Raw genomic sequence first — 18,476 nt, 5'->3', positions numbered from 1 at the left:
GTGGAGTGTGCTGTCTCCACTCTCGTGGTGCTATGGGGCTTTTTATGGCAATTTTGTTTATTGATAACAAATGCATATTCTTGATGCATTCCTCTTTACCAAGTAACCTGTGAGATATGCATTATGTAGTTGTTCATGTGGTCATTCTCCCCCCCTACCGCCACCATAATTTACTTTTCAGAATTCTCTTCTGAGAAAGGATCAAAGCAAAACCTGAAAATAATGGTGTTTGAGTTGAGTAGAGAAAAGGAAGGACTAGTTGCAGTAGTAAGATGCAAATGCTTTGGTTTCCACAGCATTTCGAATATCTTCCTGCATATGTTACTGCTGTTATAAGGTCAGTTTATATGCAGTTTAAAACACACACACACATATATATATGTATATATAGAAATACATATATATATACGCACACACTAACTTTGCTGTGTGTTAGTCAAAAGCTTTCTTACTTCTGGAAATCAGTATTTCAAAGCTATACAGGTGATTTGACTAACTTTTTCTAAATGTTAAAGATTTTGAGTTTAACTACAGGAAGAATGGCCGGTCATTATTTAGCATGTTTGATGTGTGTGAGAACTGCTGGGGAGTGGTGGAAAAGGATTGTTTCATTTATTATTTTTCTTACTCAACAACTAGAAACTAGAATCACTTTCAGATGTTCTACAATTTCATGAAGAATAAACTAGCCTTAGTGGAAGTCTCACTGTAGGTGGTAAACTGTAAAAATAACTAAATCGTTTATCTTCAGAAAAGAAGATTTTTTTCTTTTTTTTCCCCTCCCCTCGGGAATTCAGTGTCATTTGAAACACATCTTGGGTCAGAAGAAAAATGTTAAGGATTCAGAATTAATGGTTTCAGTGAAGGAGGCTATGAAAGAGAAACTAATTCAGAGCTTAGGATGGCTTTTCTTAGAAATAAGAAGAAAACAAGATTTTAGTCTCAGGTGGAGGGTGCACACAGCTCCTTCATACTGCAAACAGGTTAATGTGTGTATCCAGTTTGTGTTAAGTGCCGATGGTGAGCCTTCTTTGGCTTTAGGTCACTATGTGCTCTCAGCTCCACGTAAAATTCCTACCTTTCCTTTCATTACATGCAATTGTTTGCACTGTTATCATTGGCAACCTCCTTAATGCTTTTTCTTTTTTCCCACTACATGCTGAGTTTTTTTTTTTGCAGTACTGTTTGTTCAATCTCACTTCTTTATGGCCCTTTTTCATGACAGTATGATGAAAGCATTTCATTACTGTTTTTACAGAAATTTAATCCTTGCTTTGGCCTCCTAGATGTTTATCTATCTAGTGGTTGTAGCTTTTTGTGTGTCCTCTAAAATTAGATGATGAGCTGTTCAGGAGAAGATACCAAGCATCTTCTACAGGTTTTACAAGTGTTTAGTTAAGAAATAAAAATGAATCCTAAGGGACAAATGCTTGTGTGGTATGCTAAGTGAAGAATGCATAGACTGGGAAAAAAAATCATGCAGTTTCAGTTTACTGAACAAGCAGACAGTATGATAAACTAGAAATGTATCTCACAGAATATGAGCTTAGAACTACATAGATCTGAAATCTGCTTTAAACCAGGGCAGGACCTTAAATGAGTTAATGAAAAGCTGTGGATTTTCTAGTGTTTGACTTCTTATTCTTTGTCACCAACTAGGCTCGAGAGAAGATGAAGGTAAGGGTAATTCAGTGCAGATTTCATGAAGGAAAATGGGAGCTACACAGCAAGAGCTGCATGCTGTAGCTGACCGGAAAATGTCTGTCTTTTTTGTGTTTCTTGTTGCTTTAGCCCAAAGCATTGAAACCTAACTGTGCGCTGTAAAATAAAAAGGAGGCGTTAAAGGTGGGCTTTGTGCCTTCCAGTTGCTATAAAGCTTTGTAGAGGTGCCAGGCTGTATCTTTTCTGGAGGCTGGGAGGAAAAATATCTGCTTGACTGTGTTTTTAAGATGAACTTGAGCCTCAATTAGGGTAGTTACGGTAAAGTGTAATCTGCTGCATCTGGCTATTCCCACATGTGAATTTAAAGACTGGAACCGTGCTCAGTGAGTCAGAGGAGAGCATCCCTAGAAGAGAGGAGCTGCTCTGACAGCAGGGCAGTGGGCTAGACCAGGCTGCAGAGATATAGCCACCTCCTCGATTTGCTGGCTTTGCTTGCAATGCTGTCTGTGTGAACACCTCCCGGAGGAGCCGTAACACATCCCTGGGGTGCAGGCGAGTAGGGGTTTGTAAGCTGGGGGTATCGGAACAGCTGACTCCTCGCCATGCCAAACAGGATTAAGCAGACCGACACGCTGGGATCGCTTCATTCAGTGAACCCTACCTGCTGCAGCAACGGGCAGCCGAGCGGCTGTAAATACTGGATCCTGGATTTAGGTACAGATAAGTACGATAGAAATAACGGGCTGGGGGAGGAGGGTTGTTTGTTTGTCTTGGGATTGTTTTCCAGTCATAGGATCTTAGTAGGATGTTTGCTTTTCTCCTTCTCTCTCTGCCTCTACTCTCCCCTCCCTCTTGACCCCAATCAAAAAGTGCAGAGTATAACAGAAAGGACCTGCATGGGAAAGGCAGCAGTTATGAAATGAGTCTGCTGCGTAACCTGCCGGGATGCTGTACAGTAAGCTCTTTCAGAAAAAGAATGTAAAATGCATGTACTGCTTCATTATTTTTAGTTGGGATGTGGAAGTGAGAAATGGTAACTCTTGTTCTGTGAGATGTTAACAGGGGTAGTAATTTGTTTTAACAGCTTAGAAATTTTCTTAGAATAATGCTACTAAACCAAAAAATAATAGTGTTTAATATTTCTCAGTTACTTTTACTAAGTTACTGTGGAGAAGTAACGGTTCAGGAATAGAGCTTGAAAGGAAAGGGTGGTTGGGAAATAAACTGGTCTGTATGCAACTTGTTTAGAGACATCATTGCTACTGAAATGGGTAATGTGGAAGAAAGCAATGCTGTTTCCATCGTGACTGCAGAAACACAGGTAAGGTTGGGGATATTCCTGTTGAACTCGGTTGTTGCTGGGTCTGCATCTCCTTCTCCATTCTAATATTAACAGGAAATGATATTTGTCGTTGCCACTTTGTTGCTGCAGAACAAGTTTGATTCTCGTGCGTAACACTCTGAAATGTCTGCAGGACAAAACAGTGCTGACCGTCAGTGTCTGGAGCTGAGGTAGCTGTTGGGATGCTTCCTTTTCAGCTGTTTGCAGCTAGGGTCAAGTCTTGCATACCTGTTGCTGTGTGCTGTGAGCTTTTATGTAAAATAAGCTGCAAAAGGCCAGTTTTGTCATTTGTTAGTAGCAAAATTGCTTTTACGGGTGAAAGGAGAGGGAAGATGGCAGGAGGATAACAAATACAGAATCAAGGGTATCATGGAAAGTAATCTCATAGGGCTGCATGTAAGTCTCAGTAGCTCCTCAAAGACAGCAGGGCATCAGAGTACCAGCCAAAGGGAGTTGTGTTAGCAGGCTATCAGCTCTGATCCTGGCAACAGAGCTCTGATCTCAGAAAGCTGCTCTGTAGCCCCCAGTGCTGTGTAATCACTTTCTAAAACAACAGTTATTGCAGATGTAAACAAGTACCCGGTATCTTGGAAGTGGGGGGGATGAAAGGAGTCGATTGCAAATAATAATTGATAGGCAGAATGCTTTGCAGCAAACTGGCCAACAGCAATAGCTTACCCAGAGCTGTGTCTGCCTTCTCAGCTGGAAGTCTGTTAATGGCATGGCAAGAGTCTTTTCCTCTTTAAAGTTGCTTTGCATTTTCCTGTCTTCACTTTTTTGCTTCATTTTTGAACTCTTGTTGCTGCAGTGGTTACTCAGGCTTAGATCTATCTATTTTTTAATTCCAAAGTATTTTTAGAAAACCTGCTTTGTAAAATGCTGGGTGTAGTCAATTTTTATATAAATTAAGATCATAGACATGTACAAAGTCTTGTTGGGCAAGCATACGTGATTTCACAAGTATTTTTCATTGTTCTCTTACTGTTTCTTAAAAACAGATGTCCGTGTAAACAAACCATGTTGTAAAAAAGCTCAATAGCCTTTCATAATAGGTGAACAAACATACTTGCATGCCCCCAATATAACTGTATGCTGTTGCTTGAACTGGAATGAGTAAAATTAAAACTTTGGTATTTCCGGCCACTACAAACCTAAAACTGATAATTTGGTTTTAGACTGAATATGCACAATGTACTAGATCTACTACCTGATTTTATTGATGGAAAACGTCAACCAAGTCTTTGACTTTTCAAATTCCTTAAAAATTCTCTAAGTCTGTTCAGTTTATTTTTCATCAGCATGTTGGATGCATGTAGTGCAATTGATAACTGTGTACTGCTGTTCAGTTGAAGGATCCAAAATCTTTTTCCCACTTTTTCCTGAAGCCTGAGGAGGAAAAAATGCAGTCCAAATTGAGGGAGAAAGAAAATAAGGCCTTAAGTAATGAACTGGCAAGAAACTACTGAAATTAATAAATACATAGTGTATCTTTGCCTTCATCTGACATCAGTTGGAGAAAGTAGTGGCGATGTTGGGAGGAAACCAATTCTCATGGTAATTCCACCCATTCCCATAACTTAAAAATGCTCTACATTTGAGACAAGTGTGGATAAATATCGAAGTTGTTTATGGTTATCTGGCTGGAGAGAGAGTTGAGTAGTTTGTCTGGAACTGGGTATTAGAAATCATAACATCTTTTTTCAGTTACCTTATGAGCTAGAGGAAACAATAGCATGTATGTATTTCAGTCCCTAAGTGGGTCACGTGAGTCTATATTTCACTTGGGAAATTTGAGAGGCAAATCTCATGGATGAAGTCCAGGGAATAAATCTACAGAACCAAAATTTATCCTGAAGTTATTAACCATCTGGGGGCCGGTTTGGAGGAGGAAAGGTGGTTGTAGGAGTACAGAGAGTTCTCATTTAGCTTTGAAGAAATCTATTTATTAAGCTTGCAATAGATGGTTAGAAATCATGTATATGAATCAAACTAGCTTTTTTTTTTTCCTTTCATAACATTTTATGGTATATCAAGCCTCAGAAATCATTCATCCATAAAACAGGATGCTTTTACTATAGAGTAATTGTTCGCAAACTGTGTCCAAGAGAGGATAAGAGGTCTCTGAGGACTAGACTCAGAGGATGCAGTGGGAGAGTCCAGTATTACTAATGGGTTGGTGTAATTCTTGGCGTAGATCCACCTCTACACTTTGAAAATCTATTCTTTTAGAATACAGATGGAAGCTGTTAAGTATGTGCTGTGTTTGCTTTTCCATCTCCACCAAAAGAGCATGCACCACGAATCCTCCTGAAACTGAGCTCATGTGTCAGCTGCATAGTTCAGTATGCTAAGGTGCTGCTTCTTGACCTGTATGTCCTTCCTCGCTGTTCTTGCAAAAGGGCTTTTTTGAATCCTCAGGCTTCAAGACTTAGAAGAGGGTTATCTTGCGCTGTTTCTTGGTTAGTAAAAACTGAAGTACGTCAGATACTGCCCGCTTACTTACCCGGTGCTTGCACATGTGATCCAGCTGCTTCCCTCGTGTCAACACGAGCAAGCACGCAGGCAGCCAGACAAGGGAGTTGATCTAGAAGAAAACATTGTACCACTCCCTTGCTACCCTCAACACCCCTCCCTTTGTCCCCCTAAAATGAATTCAGATGTAGGAGCTTATGCAGGAAGACTGATGTCCTTTCACAGCTGTCATCTTTACTTGTGAACTTGAAGATTTCAGGCTTGGGTTTCTTGCTCTGAATGAGGTCATAAGATCCCCAGGTATCCATGTTTTCATCTGAGCCACACCAATTTTTTCTCCCCTATGGTTTGGATGTGTCTCTTCAGTCAAACTTGCCATATTTTGATTCATGTAACTTTCATATGTATTACTTGCTTTATGAAATAAGCTCAGACTGAACAGCAGTGTGGATGGAATTAGCCTCAAGCAGCCTGCTCTGCCTCTGATCCTTGGGAGTCTGTTCCCTCTACTGCAGTGTTTTCTTGTCTGACCTCTTACAAGTACTGCATGAAAATGTAGTAACTGAAATTGCTCTGTGCCTACCAACTCCTTGTCAAGCTGGCTACTCAGCCCTTAGTTTAAAAGAGTTTTGAAAGATGTAAAAGGAAAATGTATACTGTTCTGAAGGAGATGTTGTTAGGTTTGTCGTGCAAATTTTATGTAATGAGGACTTGTAACTCCATTTTTGTAATAAGAAAAATATATACATATATTTAGGCATTTTTGGGTTCTGCTAAGATGACTGTATTCCAGTTTACCATTAATGAAGAATATTCAAAATCTGAAGTAGGAAAGAACTTCTAGACTTAATTCCAAAAAGGTGATGGGAAAAAAGTAATCAATACCAAGAAGAAGGCTTCCCAAATGCAGAGAAAGACTCCAGAATGAATATTGATACATTTTGAGAAGGGTGGAGTTTGATTCCATACAGGAAATAGCAGCTGCCTCTTCACCTCCTCAACAAATCTGTTTTTCTCTGAGAGTACCTGTAACAAAGCATTTGGTGCAGGTATTTTTGGTATCACGGTCAAAAGTCTGTATCTGAGTGGATGGGCTTAACCTGAGCAAAGCAGAAATGCCTCAACTCACATTTCAACTTGTCGCTTGCTTTATTACAGCTCTATTTTAAATGAATTACTTCAGTGAAGCAGCAGGATAAGAATAAGCTATCACCTTACGTAATGAAAGTTCCCTCAAGGTGCTCATTGCTAGACTGGTAACGAACAACATGTTCATAATCTCCCTTTGAATGTGGCTGCTAGCAGCTGTAAAAATCCATTGAATATGCCCACCAAGGCTTGCTCTGACTCATTCCTTTAATAGAGGTGATGAGAAGAACAGAATTTAGGTGGTGTAAGTATACCATGTCCTGCTTTGAAAAGACCATGTTAATAATGTAACAATTCCCTGTAAGGATTGGTTTTCTTCAGAGAATAGGAAAGTATGTTTATTAGACCATATTTTTTTCCTTGTTTTTGAACGTGGGATTGGGCACCTCCAGTCCATTTCTGTGAATTAGTGTTTAAAAAAAAAAAACAAAAAAAAAACCACGTAACCCTATTTGATGAGGTAGTTTGCTCTAAGAAGAAAACTTCATAGAGGTCAGCTGCTGAGATGCATTCATTGTATGAAAAGCAGGGGACCTGATTAAAAGAAAAAAAAAAAATCAATGCAGAAAAGAATGGAAGCTAATTAAATTCGGTTTCCTTCAAATAATTCATGTTTCCCCTAAATTTAGGCTTATGGTTGAGTCTATAACTTAAAAAGGTGATTAACAATGATCTTTGTTGTGTAGAAGTTACTATTGACACCAATCTCTTCCCCCCTGCCCTTTCTGCCTAAGTAAAGCAAATAAAAATTCTACTTTATTGCCTTTCAAAAGAAGTAGTTTTGCTTCTTTTATTTACACCCCACCCTTTTTTTTTCCTTTTGATTCCTACATGCAAAGCAGTTTTGGACAGCTTTACCGTGATGCTGTCACGTTCTCCTGTGGCCACTTAGGTAGTACTGGATGGGTGGGAGCTGGGGAATGATTCTAGGAACTGAGATTTAGATGACTGAGAGTTCATGACATCAACTTTCTTCTGAGCCTTTATTGGGAATAATTGTGAAGGAAATAAAAACAACAGTTGCACGGCAAAAAGCAGCTTTTTTTGTGTGCGCAATATGGGCTTTTATCATGCCAAAGAAAACTCAGCAGTGCATATGTTATTTCTGAAGAGACTGTAATCAAATTAATAACGTGGCAATGATGGATTCTGTTTTTAGTATTCAGTGTAGTCTGGGTTTCATACACTTTAATTGCACTTTAAGATAAAATGTCACATCTTCTGCTAATTTATAGGCTGCTTGTTTTAAAATACATTTATACAAGAGTTATCTTTCCCGTTCTAACTCATTCAGCTTCTTTTTTTCCAAGATTGATGAAGTTGTAGAGGAGCATCTTCCCCCTTTCCTAATCTCTTACCATGCTTCACCCTGAAAAGGCATCTATGTAGGAATCTGCAGTTACAATTTTAATAGCTATCTGCTAGTCAACCTTGACTGCGAGTCTCTAAAAAAATACTTCCAGCGTGGCTAACCTTTATTAAAATCATGTGTGCTCTTGCTGCTTTGCTCAGGTTACATTTCCATCTGTAGATAAAAAGTCTAAAAACAGTTCAGTTTCCAATCACTGTCATCTAAGTCTGCTCTTGATAATGGCGTTATTGAGCAGGGATTGAGCCCGGAGGAAGTTGTCTGTCAGCACCTACGGCCATCTAGCTGAGCAGTGTGGAGGCTGATAGCAGTGGCATGGCTGTATGTGTGCTCATGAATACTCCAGGTAGTCTGTGCACTAAAAAGGTTAAGGTTTTACAACACAAAACACTGTTAGTAAAATTAGTTTATATCTATATTAAGTGAATTGGATGAGGAAGCATCTATTCTATGCATTAATTTTGGAGCACAGATTTTGTCATGGTTTTAGCAGTTCTCTCTCTCCTCCCAATTCACTTAATTACCTTCTTAATTTATTTTTTGAGCTACAACAACAAAGTATTTAGAAAGAGAAAATGACCACAGTTATTGTAATAGCCCCAAAGCTAAATGATATGAGTATATTATTATTAAGCTTATGGCAGAGTTCCTAACTTGAGATTGATGTGTTTGCACAGCTGTTGCTAAAGCTGTGGCTCCAAACAATCGCTGGTTGTTCTAATGAACTCTTCTGCTTTGAATCAAGAGGATGGAGGAAAAAAAAAAAGAGACTGTTAAAATCAGTGTTGGATTAGTATGTGTATTTATGTTAACATGTAACTGCAATAAGTGAAGAGAAGAGGAAATAAGTATTTTTTTTAGTATGAGTGTTCTAATAACTTGGGTTTTATAAGAAATAAAATTATATAGAAGTAATTATTTCTTTTCTGTTACTTGTTCTTCTAAGTTAAAATTACTACTGTGTACTGTCTCTTTATTTACATTTATGGGCTTTATTAACAGCCTTGAATATATCATCATAAATCATTATCAATATCTACACTTTGTGATTCAAAGTATCTGTTTATTGACTCTTACCTCATATTTTCACATTTTAATAGTGAATTTTTGGAGGTTTTCTCATGTGTTGGAATTTTTTAAGGTATCGGTGGGGGGTGGAGAATAAAATACATCTGCTTTCATCTTTCCCTGGTGTCTACTCCTTTGTAAATATCTGGCAGAGGTTATACTTGCTCTGTTTTTTTCAATCTTCTGGACAAAAGGAGAAAAAAAAAAAAAAGATGTTGGTTTAGCAGCATTTTATGCTGATTTTATGTATGATAGTTTTTTGTCTTTATAATTGTGAAGTTTTTTTTTATTGCTTTTGCTAGGGTAATGGAAGCTAATTTCCTCCCTACCTGTATGTATCTTCTCAATTTCAAAATTGCACCAATAGAGCTGTGCGTCCCCTACTTCCTTCTGAGATCAGATTTGCTTGAACTCACTTGCAATAATGTAGTTAATACGCAGCTTTTTTGCTGGAGGAGTGAAGATATTCTAAAATCTTAATAGGATAAATTCCTTCTGTTTGGATGCTCTGCATTGTTGAGCTTTTGCACAGGAAAGTATGTCATGTACTGCTTTAAATAACGTCTGAGATGAGGCTCTTCCTAATGAGCTTCCCAGTTTCTGCAGGCATGCTTCCTTTCTTCTCCTCCCCCATATCTTTCTCTGATTTTCAGTACAGCCAAAGACTTGATAAATGAATGTTTTTCTTGTTTGTTTTTCCTTTTGGTTGCCTGTTCTGTTATCTGCATTGATAGGGCGTTTTTCATATCTGTTCATGTCTTCCTCTTCTGGACTGCTGCACGTGGCATATCAGACAAGTTGCTGTGCTGCTTCATAACTATTTCGAGGAGTGGCATTTATCTTGATCCATTTCAGATGGCAACATTACTTTGCAGCAAAAAATAAAGGAGCGGATTATAAAACGCTGCAGCTCAGTAACAGATGAGCAGAAATGGATTGTGCAGTTGCCCTGATTAAAAACGGAAACTGCTTGTCACAGATCTTGTGTAAATAGTGGCTTCCATTTGTAGTAAGTGACACACAGCTCTCCACCAAGCGCAGAGCCACATCATTGCCGCTAACATCACGCGGCATGGCTCTTCAAAAGTAGGTTGCACTCAGCGTGCATGAGACAAATGGCTTGTCAACAGCCAGCAAAACTTTCTGCCTAGTGTCTTAAGCGCCAGCACTGCCTATGAGGCCCAGGCCCAGAGCTTCTGCCTCCACTCTTTCCCTTCTTTGGCTCAGAGCTTGCTTCTCCCCACCAGCTAGCTGCTTGATTTTGTCAAAGGCTGGGAGCTCTGCAGCTCTGAGCAGTGGGAAGGAAGCCGATGCTGCCAGCTCCCACAGCTCCAGGAGCTGTGCTGTGCCCTCTGCCAGCTCCTTGTGCTGGTGTCTGGAACTAATAAGCAGTGACATGAGCAGGGGCAAGCCAGAGGCGAGGGCTGTGTGTGGCTCTGCTCTGCTCCAGGCCAGGGCCTTGGGCCTGCACCATGGCAGCTGCTGGCACTCACCGCTCCTGTGGCACCCGGTCTGCTGGAGGAAGAAGGGAACAGGCCATGCCTTCATCCAGTCTTCTCATTTGGTCATCTTAATGGAGCTAGAGATTGCTCATGCCAAGGCATCTGGGGGAAAAAAGCATGTAAAAAAGACCTCTTAAAATGCATGTCTCTCTGCAGTAAAACTGCACATGCGCTTTGAAAATGAGTGATGTAGTTGAGACTCTATGAAACATCTCAGTGACAATTTGATTTTAAAAGCTGTATTTTAAGGGATATAGGAAAATTACATTTGATTTTTTGGAAAAAAGTATATTGCTTTCAAACATAGAAAATAAGTATTTCTCTTATTTTCTTTCTCTGCACTGAAGAACTTTCACAACTATTTAATGGAAGGAGGGTGGTACCTTAATATTTCTAATTACGTAGTTTGTGTCAGTCCCTCTGAGGGAGTTGTGTGTGTAATTATTAAATCTATTAGTGAAAATCTTGCCTGTTACAGCTCTGCAGAGGAAGTGTGTCAAGTGCTCCATCATGGTGCTGTAAAATGATGTCATATGTAGAAGGCACTAGGGAGCTGTGAGAGAGAGGCAACTAACTGATGTCCCAAAGAAACCCACTGGAGATTGTGCATGAAAAGAAGAGAACTGTGTCTGAAAGTTAGAGCATGGGCTTCTAATGATGGGTTTATCAGCTCTTGCATAAAAGCATGCGAGCTCTGTGCAATTACGGATAGTAGAAGTACAACCTTCATCTAGGGGAAGATGAATAATTTAGTATAATTAATTATACTAAAATGATCACTTTGATCCGTAGAGATATGATAGAGGATATCTTGCTTGTGCACTTAACAGACTTTATTGGACTGGCATAGGATGAGAACCTGACTGACAAACTGACAACCAACATAAATCTGTCTGTCCTGCCAGGCACGTGGATGTAGTTGCCTTTAAGTTTGAGCTGAAAGAGTTGAGTTTAGATCAAGGCATCGATCATTAAAATATAAGCTGCGTACATGGAAGCCGATTAATCTATTAAAAGCTTGTGGTTTTCACAAACTGGGAAGCTGAACTTCAGTAGTATAAGTAACTTCTAGTGCTTCCTACTTGTGACGCAAAAAAAAAAGATTTCTTTTCAAAAGTAGTGTTGAATAACAGCTTGTTGCAAAGATTGAAATACCCTACAAAATCCACTCTCCTTCACTAGCACTACCTAGCACTTGCACTAATACACAAAATTTAGGTTTGGGGGTTTTTTATCCATGTGGTCTTAATTCCAGGGAGTACAAACAGAACTACTTCTGTTCACCTGAGAAAGTGTTTTTTGGCATGGTATTATCCCTTCTTCCTGCTGAAGAAGAAAAAAAAAGTGTGGATGCAAAACCATCCAGCAGTTGTAAGAGGAGGCTTTTTTTCAGTGGTGATGTTTAGCTCACAACTAACAGTGGTGTGTTTACAGTGCTCCCCACGAGCAATTTATAACGCCTATGAAATTGTTAAAAATTTTAAAACCTCAATTTCTGAACAGGGTAGAAAGGAAGGTAGGAAAGGATATTTGGAAAAAAGAAAAGAATATGAGATGACAGAACAGTAATAACATAAACAGTGTATTAAACCCTTCAGGCATGTAACACTGATTTTCTGTCTCAAACGCACAATATATTCTTCTTGCACTTACTCAGATATTTTCTTCATTCCTTCCTCTACTGATATCGCAGATATGTTTGTTGGATGACTTTTTTCAATTTCAGAAAGACCTTTGGAAGTTAAGCTGACAATGTCTGTCTCCACCTCTCTCTGGACGTTTTCTGTGTTTTTCTTTTAAAATTGCAGACGTGCTCGTGGGGCAGCTTAGGATCTCATTAAAAGAAGTTGACTAGTATCTAGCCTCAAGCTTATAATTCCAGTCTGTCTGATATTAACATAATCATCTTTTGATAACTTGAAAGGTTGAACTATTGAATATATTTAAATCTAAATGGTCTGGGCATGTATGTGCGTCAGTCACAATTAATACAGACAAATCATTAATCTGGGAAGATATACTAAAGAATTGAGCTATCTTCTTTTAGCTACACACACTGGAAATACCAGAAAATATATTTCAGCATAGAGCATAACTTGAAATAAAAGGCTGTAAAGATTTGCTGACCAGAAGTTCATAGGCAGTGTGTTTGTTCCACTTCTTCAGTCTCATTTGTATCTGGATTTGCATTTATGTATTGAATACTATTTCTTCGCATTCTATGAAAATTGACAATTAATGAAAATTATCTTTGTATCATAAGTGAAATTAGTGCTTCCCGAAGAACATCAGGGAAATTCCACATTTGCAAGCTTAATAAACTAAAACTGTATTGTCTTTAAATGGTAACTGCTTTTATGGTGGTTTGGTAAAGCTGAAACACATCCAGTGTATTTTGATATGTTCCAGTATTGGTTTACAAAAACTGTGCAGTAAGGGTCCAGGGAGGATACCCAGCAGGAGAGAACTAAAATTCCTGGCATGCATGGAGTTTTGAATGGTCTTGTACATGGCACCTTGACTGCCTCTTACTGCAAAAGAAATTCTCAGGCAGAAACCGCATGCGTGTCCACAAGTAAAATAAGTTTCTCACTCTTTTTCTTTTTTTTCAAGCCTTCCCCATCTCATCTAGTAACAAACGATGACTGTATGATTGGGGCTTTATGGGCTTTTGTCATCTTTTGCTTCAGAGGAAGTTACCTGTTGACTTGGCTCAAAATGGAACATGCTTGTTTGTAGGTAGATACGGGCTTGGAGATTGTTGCTTCCAATTGCTCCCAACTTACATATTAAACTCTTTTATTTTTTTTGAACCAACAAGCAGCTCTCATCCCCAAATATTTGTAATGTTCCTACTTGTAATGTACCTACATCACAATTTACAGATAGCTGACTTGTTGCCCTGTGTGGTCTCTTCAGTCTGTACAGGCAATGGCAGTGGACTGGACTTGCAGTGGTAATGTGGCATACCACGTAGGGGCCTACCAAGATTGCTTTGCTCCTTTCTTTTTTTTTTTTTTAAACTCCTTGACCTGTTTCTGTTTCATAGTCCCCAGAGTGGGTGAGGTGTTTGCAGCATTTTGGTTTTAGATGGTGCAGAGCAGGCATCAAGGAGACTGTTTGATTCCCTAGGTAAGGAAGTTGGGTTTTTGTAGCCCCTTATTCTCCTTGTAAATACAGAAAGTCTAGAAATGGCAATATGGAAATAGTTAATATGAAGCAGAGTCTTTCAAGTCATCAACTAGCTCAATATGGCTGATTTATTTTTTACAAAAAAAAACAGTTTATTAATTGCAGATGTGCGTGTTTCCAGCGTTAAGAAAACTGGGACTAGAACAAAAATTGCCATTTCCCTTTAAGTTTGAAAAATTTGTCTGTTCACTGAAGGTAACTTTATCTTCTGGGTTGAGGGGGGTTACAACCCCCACTGCCTGCCCTTTTTCTTTTACTTAAAAATATATTTATGGACTCTCAGTGAACTCTCTGACCTTAGCAACAGAGCAACATATGTGATTTTACTCGGAGAGAAATGGAAGTTAAGTGCCCTGTTTTCTTATTGTGGCTATACATTATGAAAGAAAGAACATCCCTTCGTTTTGTTTTGTTTTGTTTTTAATAAGCTATTGAATTATAAAGCTGTCTCTACTTGAGTAAATGGTGGTTTAATTAAGTTTGATGGTTTCTAGTTGGATTGGTGTTGCTATGTGTGATTGTTATGTGCGTTGGGGTTTTTTTGCTCTCCAAGATGGCCATCTGTTGCATTTATCTTTTTCTAAAAGGGAATCTGACACTCACTAGAAAGTTTACTGTACTTGAAACACAGTTGGGGTTTGCATACCCCAAATTTATTCCATCTGTTTTGGTTTAAAAAGTCCATGTTGTTCTTGGTTTAATTTTTGAATACTCCTTTTTTCCTCTTAGCATGTTTTAGTGATAAAATATTCTTGAGCAACCCTAGAAAAACAATTTGTTATGTAGTCATGAAGGAAACAAAGCCAATTTTAGCATAAACATTCCCAAGCATAGTAATCAATCAAAGTGTGTATCTCTGATTAGATAGATAGATAGATATGGTATATAGTGATGGGCCAGGCAAAAATAAGACACACCCAAATGGCTTTTCACAGAGTGAAGATTAAAGGTCTTTCATTTTGTGTTCTTGAAAACCTCCTGTATTGGATACTGAATATTCCCCAAGGTTTGAACCTGACAGTGTGTCCACTTGAATGTATGAACTTGAACAACTTTTTTTTTTTTTTCCATGACTGTGCCCAAGTATTGTGACCCTTGGCTAGAAATACCGATCTGAGGAAACTCAGAGGAGTAGGAATTGCAGAATCTGGACTCCTGTGAGCTGGGATAGGATGGGAAAATGGACAATAAAAGGTCTCCCTGGAAAAACACTGCAGTGTTTTATTTGCACTGAGTATTAACATTGATCTATGGGACTGTGGGGGTGTTTTCTGCAAATTTAAGGAGGCCGGAGGGAGGAATCAGGTCTCATCTCTGAAGAGACCAGTGGGTTGACATTCCATTTGGGTTAATACAGGTGGTGTTAAACCTTTTTATTTTTTCCAACACTTTTAAAGTAGAATTTGATATTTAGGGTGATGCTTTCATGGCAGTGCAGTATTTTTTATTAATTTCAGGGTTTTTCTTATCCCCCAGTGCTTTCATAGTCCAAGGGGAGCAGTGCTATCATTTTGGTGTACTGCTTACACTCCGTCCACTTTAATGATTCCCTGAAGCCCTAATAATGCTTCAATAAGTACTTTATATTAAATCTTGCAGTAGAGAAGATGAGAAGCAGTTACATGCTACACGCCAAATGAAAATTAATGCTGTGTGGGAGGATATGGCTAAAGTATGTGCTGTGAAACATGTCTGGCTGACATTGTTTTGTCTTTTAGATCCTCTCCACTTGAGTGGAGTGTATGCATTTCTTCCTGCTCTCTTCACTCCTCCTGCCCACAAACTGTTGGCTGCCTGGAGTTAAGAGTAGGAGTGGTACAGCAAAAGTGCATTCAGACAAAAATACTACTTTCCCACACTTCCAGGGGCTCTCCATTGTGCTGTTTGTTTTTATGAGAAATCCATTATTTCATGTGTTGACTGTCAGAAGGATAGGCAAAAATTTGAGGAGGTTTTAGAAAAGGTTTTATTAACTACTGGCGTGTTAGATGCTTAGGGATAGGCATGTTTATGTAAAAATAAATCTTACGCAATCTGTTACTGCACCACAACGCTGCCTTTTCCTTAGCAGGGAATAATTGTAAAGGAAAGAAATGCCAACAGATACAAAAACACAAAACAGTTAGTGCTTGGTGAACTTCTATGTGAAGGCCTAATTGCTTTTTTTACTAAACAAATGAACATACTAGGTTTTATTTGTGGATGGACTTATATGGACCCTTATTGGGACCCAAAAATTATATACAAATGGAAGAAAACTGGCTGAGTGCTTATAACATCCTCAAAGTCTTGAAAGCACGAATTCAGTTTGTGCTTTCAGAAACTTATTTACGAGAACCCCACTGCTGCTCTCTGCTCTCCTGTGTTCCATTAGCAGGATGGCAGAGAGTTGTAGATGTATCCATCAGCTGATACTTGCTTAGATTTCTGAAATGAGAAATCTGGTAAAAAAAAAATTAAAAGATGCACAATACAATAAAGGTAAAGGTGGATTTGGTGAAAGAGCAGTCTAACTTCTTACAGAGGTTTACAGGGAGATTGTTTGGATTCCCGTGGAGAGCTTGCAGGTGATAGGGAGATTTGTTTGGATTTCTTTTTTAATAAACAGACAACTTTATTTAAAAAATGAAATCTGTAGTGAGGTGGGTGCTGATGGCTAGTATGCTAGCTTTTCGAACATACATGCTGATGACCCCTATACAGTAATTCACAGGCCTTAGAGAGATCTTCAGACTGCAAGTTGAGAACTGTGGTTATAGGTAATTAATTTCTTCCATATGTTTCCTGCTTCACCAGAAAGAAGTGTGTAGTAATTCTGTAACACTCACGTCTCTACATCTTGAGAAAAAGGTGACTAACATAATTCTGCATCTGCTTTTTGATGGTCCCCATTCTTAAGGCCTTAGACCAGGTTGATGGCATTACAGGAGGTCTGCTTAGTCTTGTGCAGCACACTTATAGAGAGTAATTCTGTAGATGTATCCTGATTCTGATTTGAAGTGCTAGTAACTAGGTTGCTGGACTGAAAGTGTGTTTTATGAAGCTTATTTTCTTTATGGAAAAACAAAAAAAGCAGTTATTGGTCTGGATGTGTACATTCAGTATAATAGAGCAGATCTTAGCACCAGAGCCGATGTGTTTTAACAGTCACATGCCTGTTAATGCAGGCAGATCTGGATTTATTGGAGCAAACTGGAATGTTTATAAACAGCCTGATCACAATTTTGGTTTCCAAGGAAAGGAATGTCGCTTTTTTTTTTCCCTCAGTATTTTGCATTTTTTTAAGATAGTCCTCCTTGAAACACAATGAACAGTTATGGAAAAAGGTGTTGTCTTATTATATTCACATTCTATGTCTCTTTTGCCATCTTAGCTGTGGCTTTCAAGACAAAATTTGCTCTTAATATTCTCTGGAAACAGAGCAGGCTCACATACTGGTGTGTAGGTCCAAGTGATCCAGGATTTGTGTGTTTGCAGTGAACTGTATTGCTATAACAGTGACCTTATTATCCAACAAGATTCAAACTACCTCTGGTCAGCCTGGCAATATGCCTCTTATGGAAAAGCTGCCAGAAGAGGTGACCTGAACGTCTGTGTCAAACTTCAAGAAGGAATGCAAACACTGCATTTAATTCCCAGCAGAAGAAACATTCAACAAAACATGATTTATGTCATCTTTATATAAACTAGCTATCTACAAAAGTGCACACATGGGAGGAAGAAAAAAACACACTATACTTGACAACCTAGCAGAGTCTTGTTAATATTCTGGTGGTAGGTAATATTCATAGGAGTGGCATTATGAGAATGTGTCTTTCTTTATATAAAATACATATATACATATATATATGCTTTTAGGGAAAAGAGCAATCGGGGAAAGAAATGTTGTGCTGCATGGGAAAAATCAATGTAGTCTCACAAGAGCTCAGCCAGTGAGTGTTTATCATAAGCATCCTCTATGGTCCAAGCGCCTTGGTGGGAAAGTAATATTGACCTCATGTGCATATAGCTGTTGCTATATCCTTTGACTATAGAACTTTTCGGGCATTGTCATGCTAAGAAATACTGCTGATCCTGAGACTTGAAGAAATGGGCCTTTAAACATAGTTGTTCTCTACTTTAAAAAAAAATATTAATTAATTAAATAAACAAAATAAACAGATATTTATCTGTTCTCTTGATTCTTCTTTCCCTGTTTTCCAGGGTGGAAAATAAATAAATAAATAAATAAATAAAGTAACTAGAGCATTTGTAATGAAATTTGGGATTTACAAAATTTTGCTTGTCTCACTGAGGCAAAACTTTTTGCTTTTTGTGTTCATACTCAAAGCAATATGCATTAAAGGGTAAAATAATCGATATCATTCCATAAAATTAGGTTATATATTGAAAGAATAATCTATTAACAAAGAAGTATCAATAGTGCTGATATGAATTACAAGAATGGAGTCAGTCAGAACTACGTAATGTTTGCTTGACTGCTGTAAACAAAGTGCTTATTAGTGGGTGGCCATGTGCAGCGTGGACACTGATAGCTCTAGTGTTATTAAAGGCCAGTTTACTTTAAAGTAATTTTGTCTATTCTATCATATGTCCAATCTGAGTTTATCAGATAGTCCTTAGGGTCCTTAAAACTGCTCTAGTAGCATGTTTTATATTAAGCATAGTAAGTTACATGTCAGTTTTGGGAAGTCATTGCAGGTTTCTAATAGGGTTTATG

At 38.4% G+C, this 18,476-nt stretch overlaps 1 protein-coding gene across 2 annotated transcripts in view; it reads left to right on the top strand.

The window, feature by feature from the left end:
* The window catches only part of TRIO (trio Rho guanine nucleotide exchange factor), a 242,366-nt gene that overhangs the window by 190,050 nt on the left and 33,840 nt on the right, over positions 1–18,476 (top strand). The gene's annotated exons all lie outside the window — the stretch shown is intronic.

This window comes from Anas acuta, chromosome 2 (assembly GCF_963932015.1).
Source record: "Anas acuta chromosome 2, bAnaAcu1.1, whole genome shotgun sequence".
Classification (NCBI taxonomy): Eukaryota; Metazoa; Chordata; class Aves; order Anseriformes; family Anatidae; genus Anas; species Anas acuta.
Note: the sequence above shows the minus strand (reverse complement) of the source record. Positions and strands in the feature narration are given on the sequence as shown.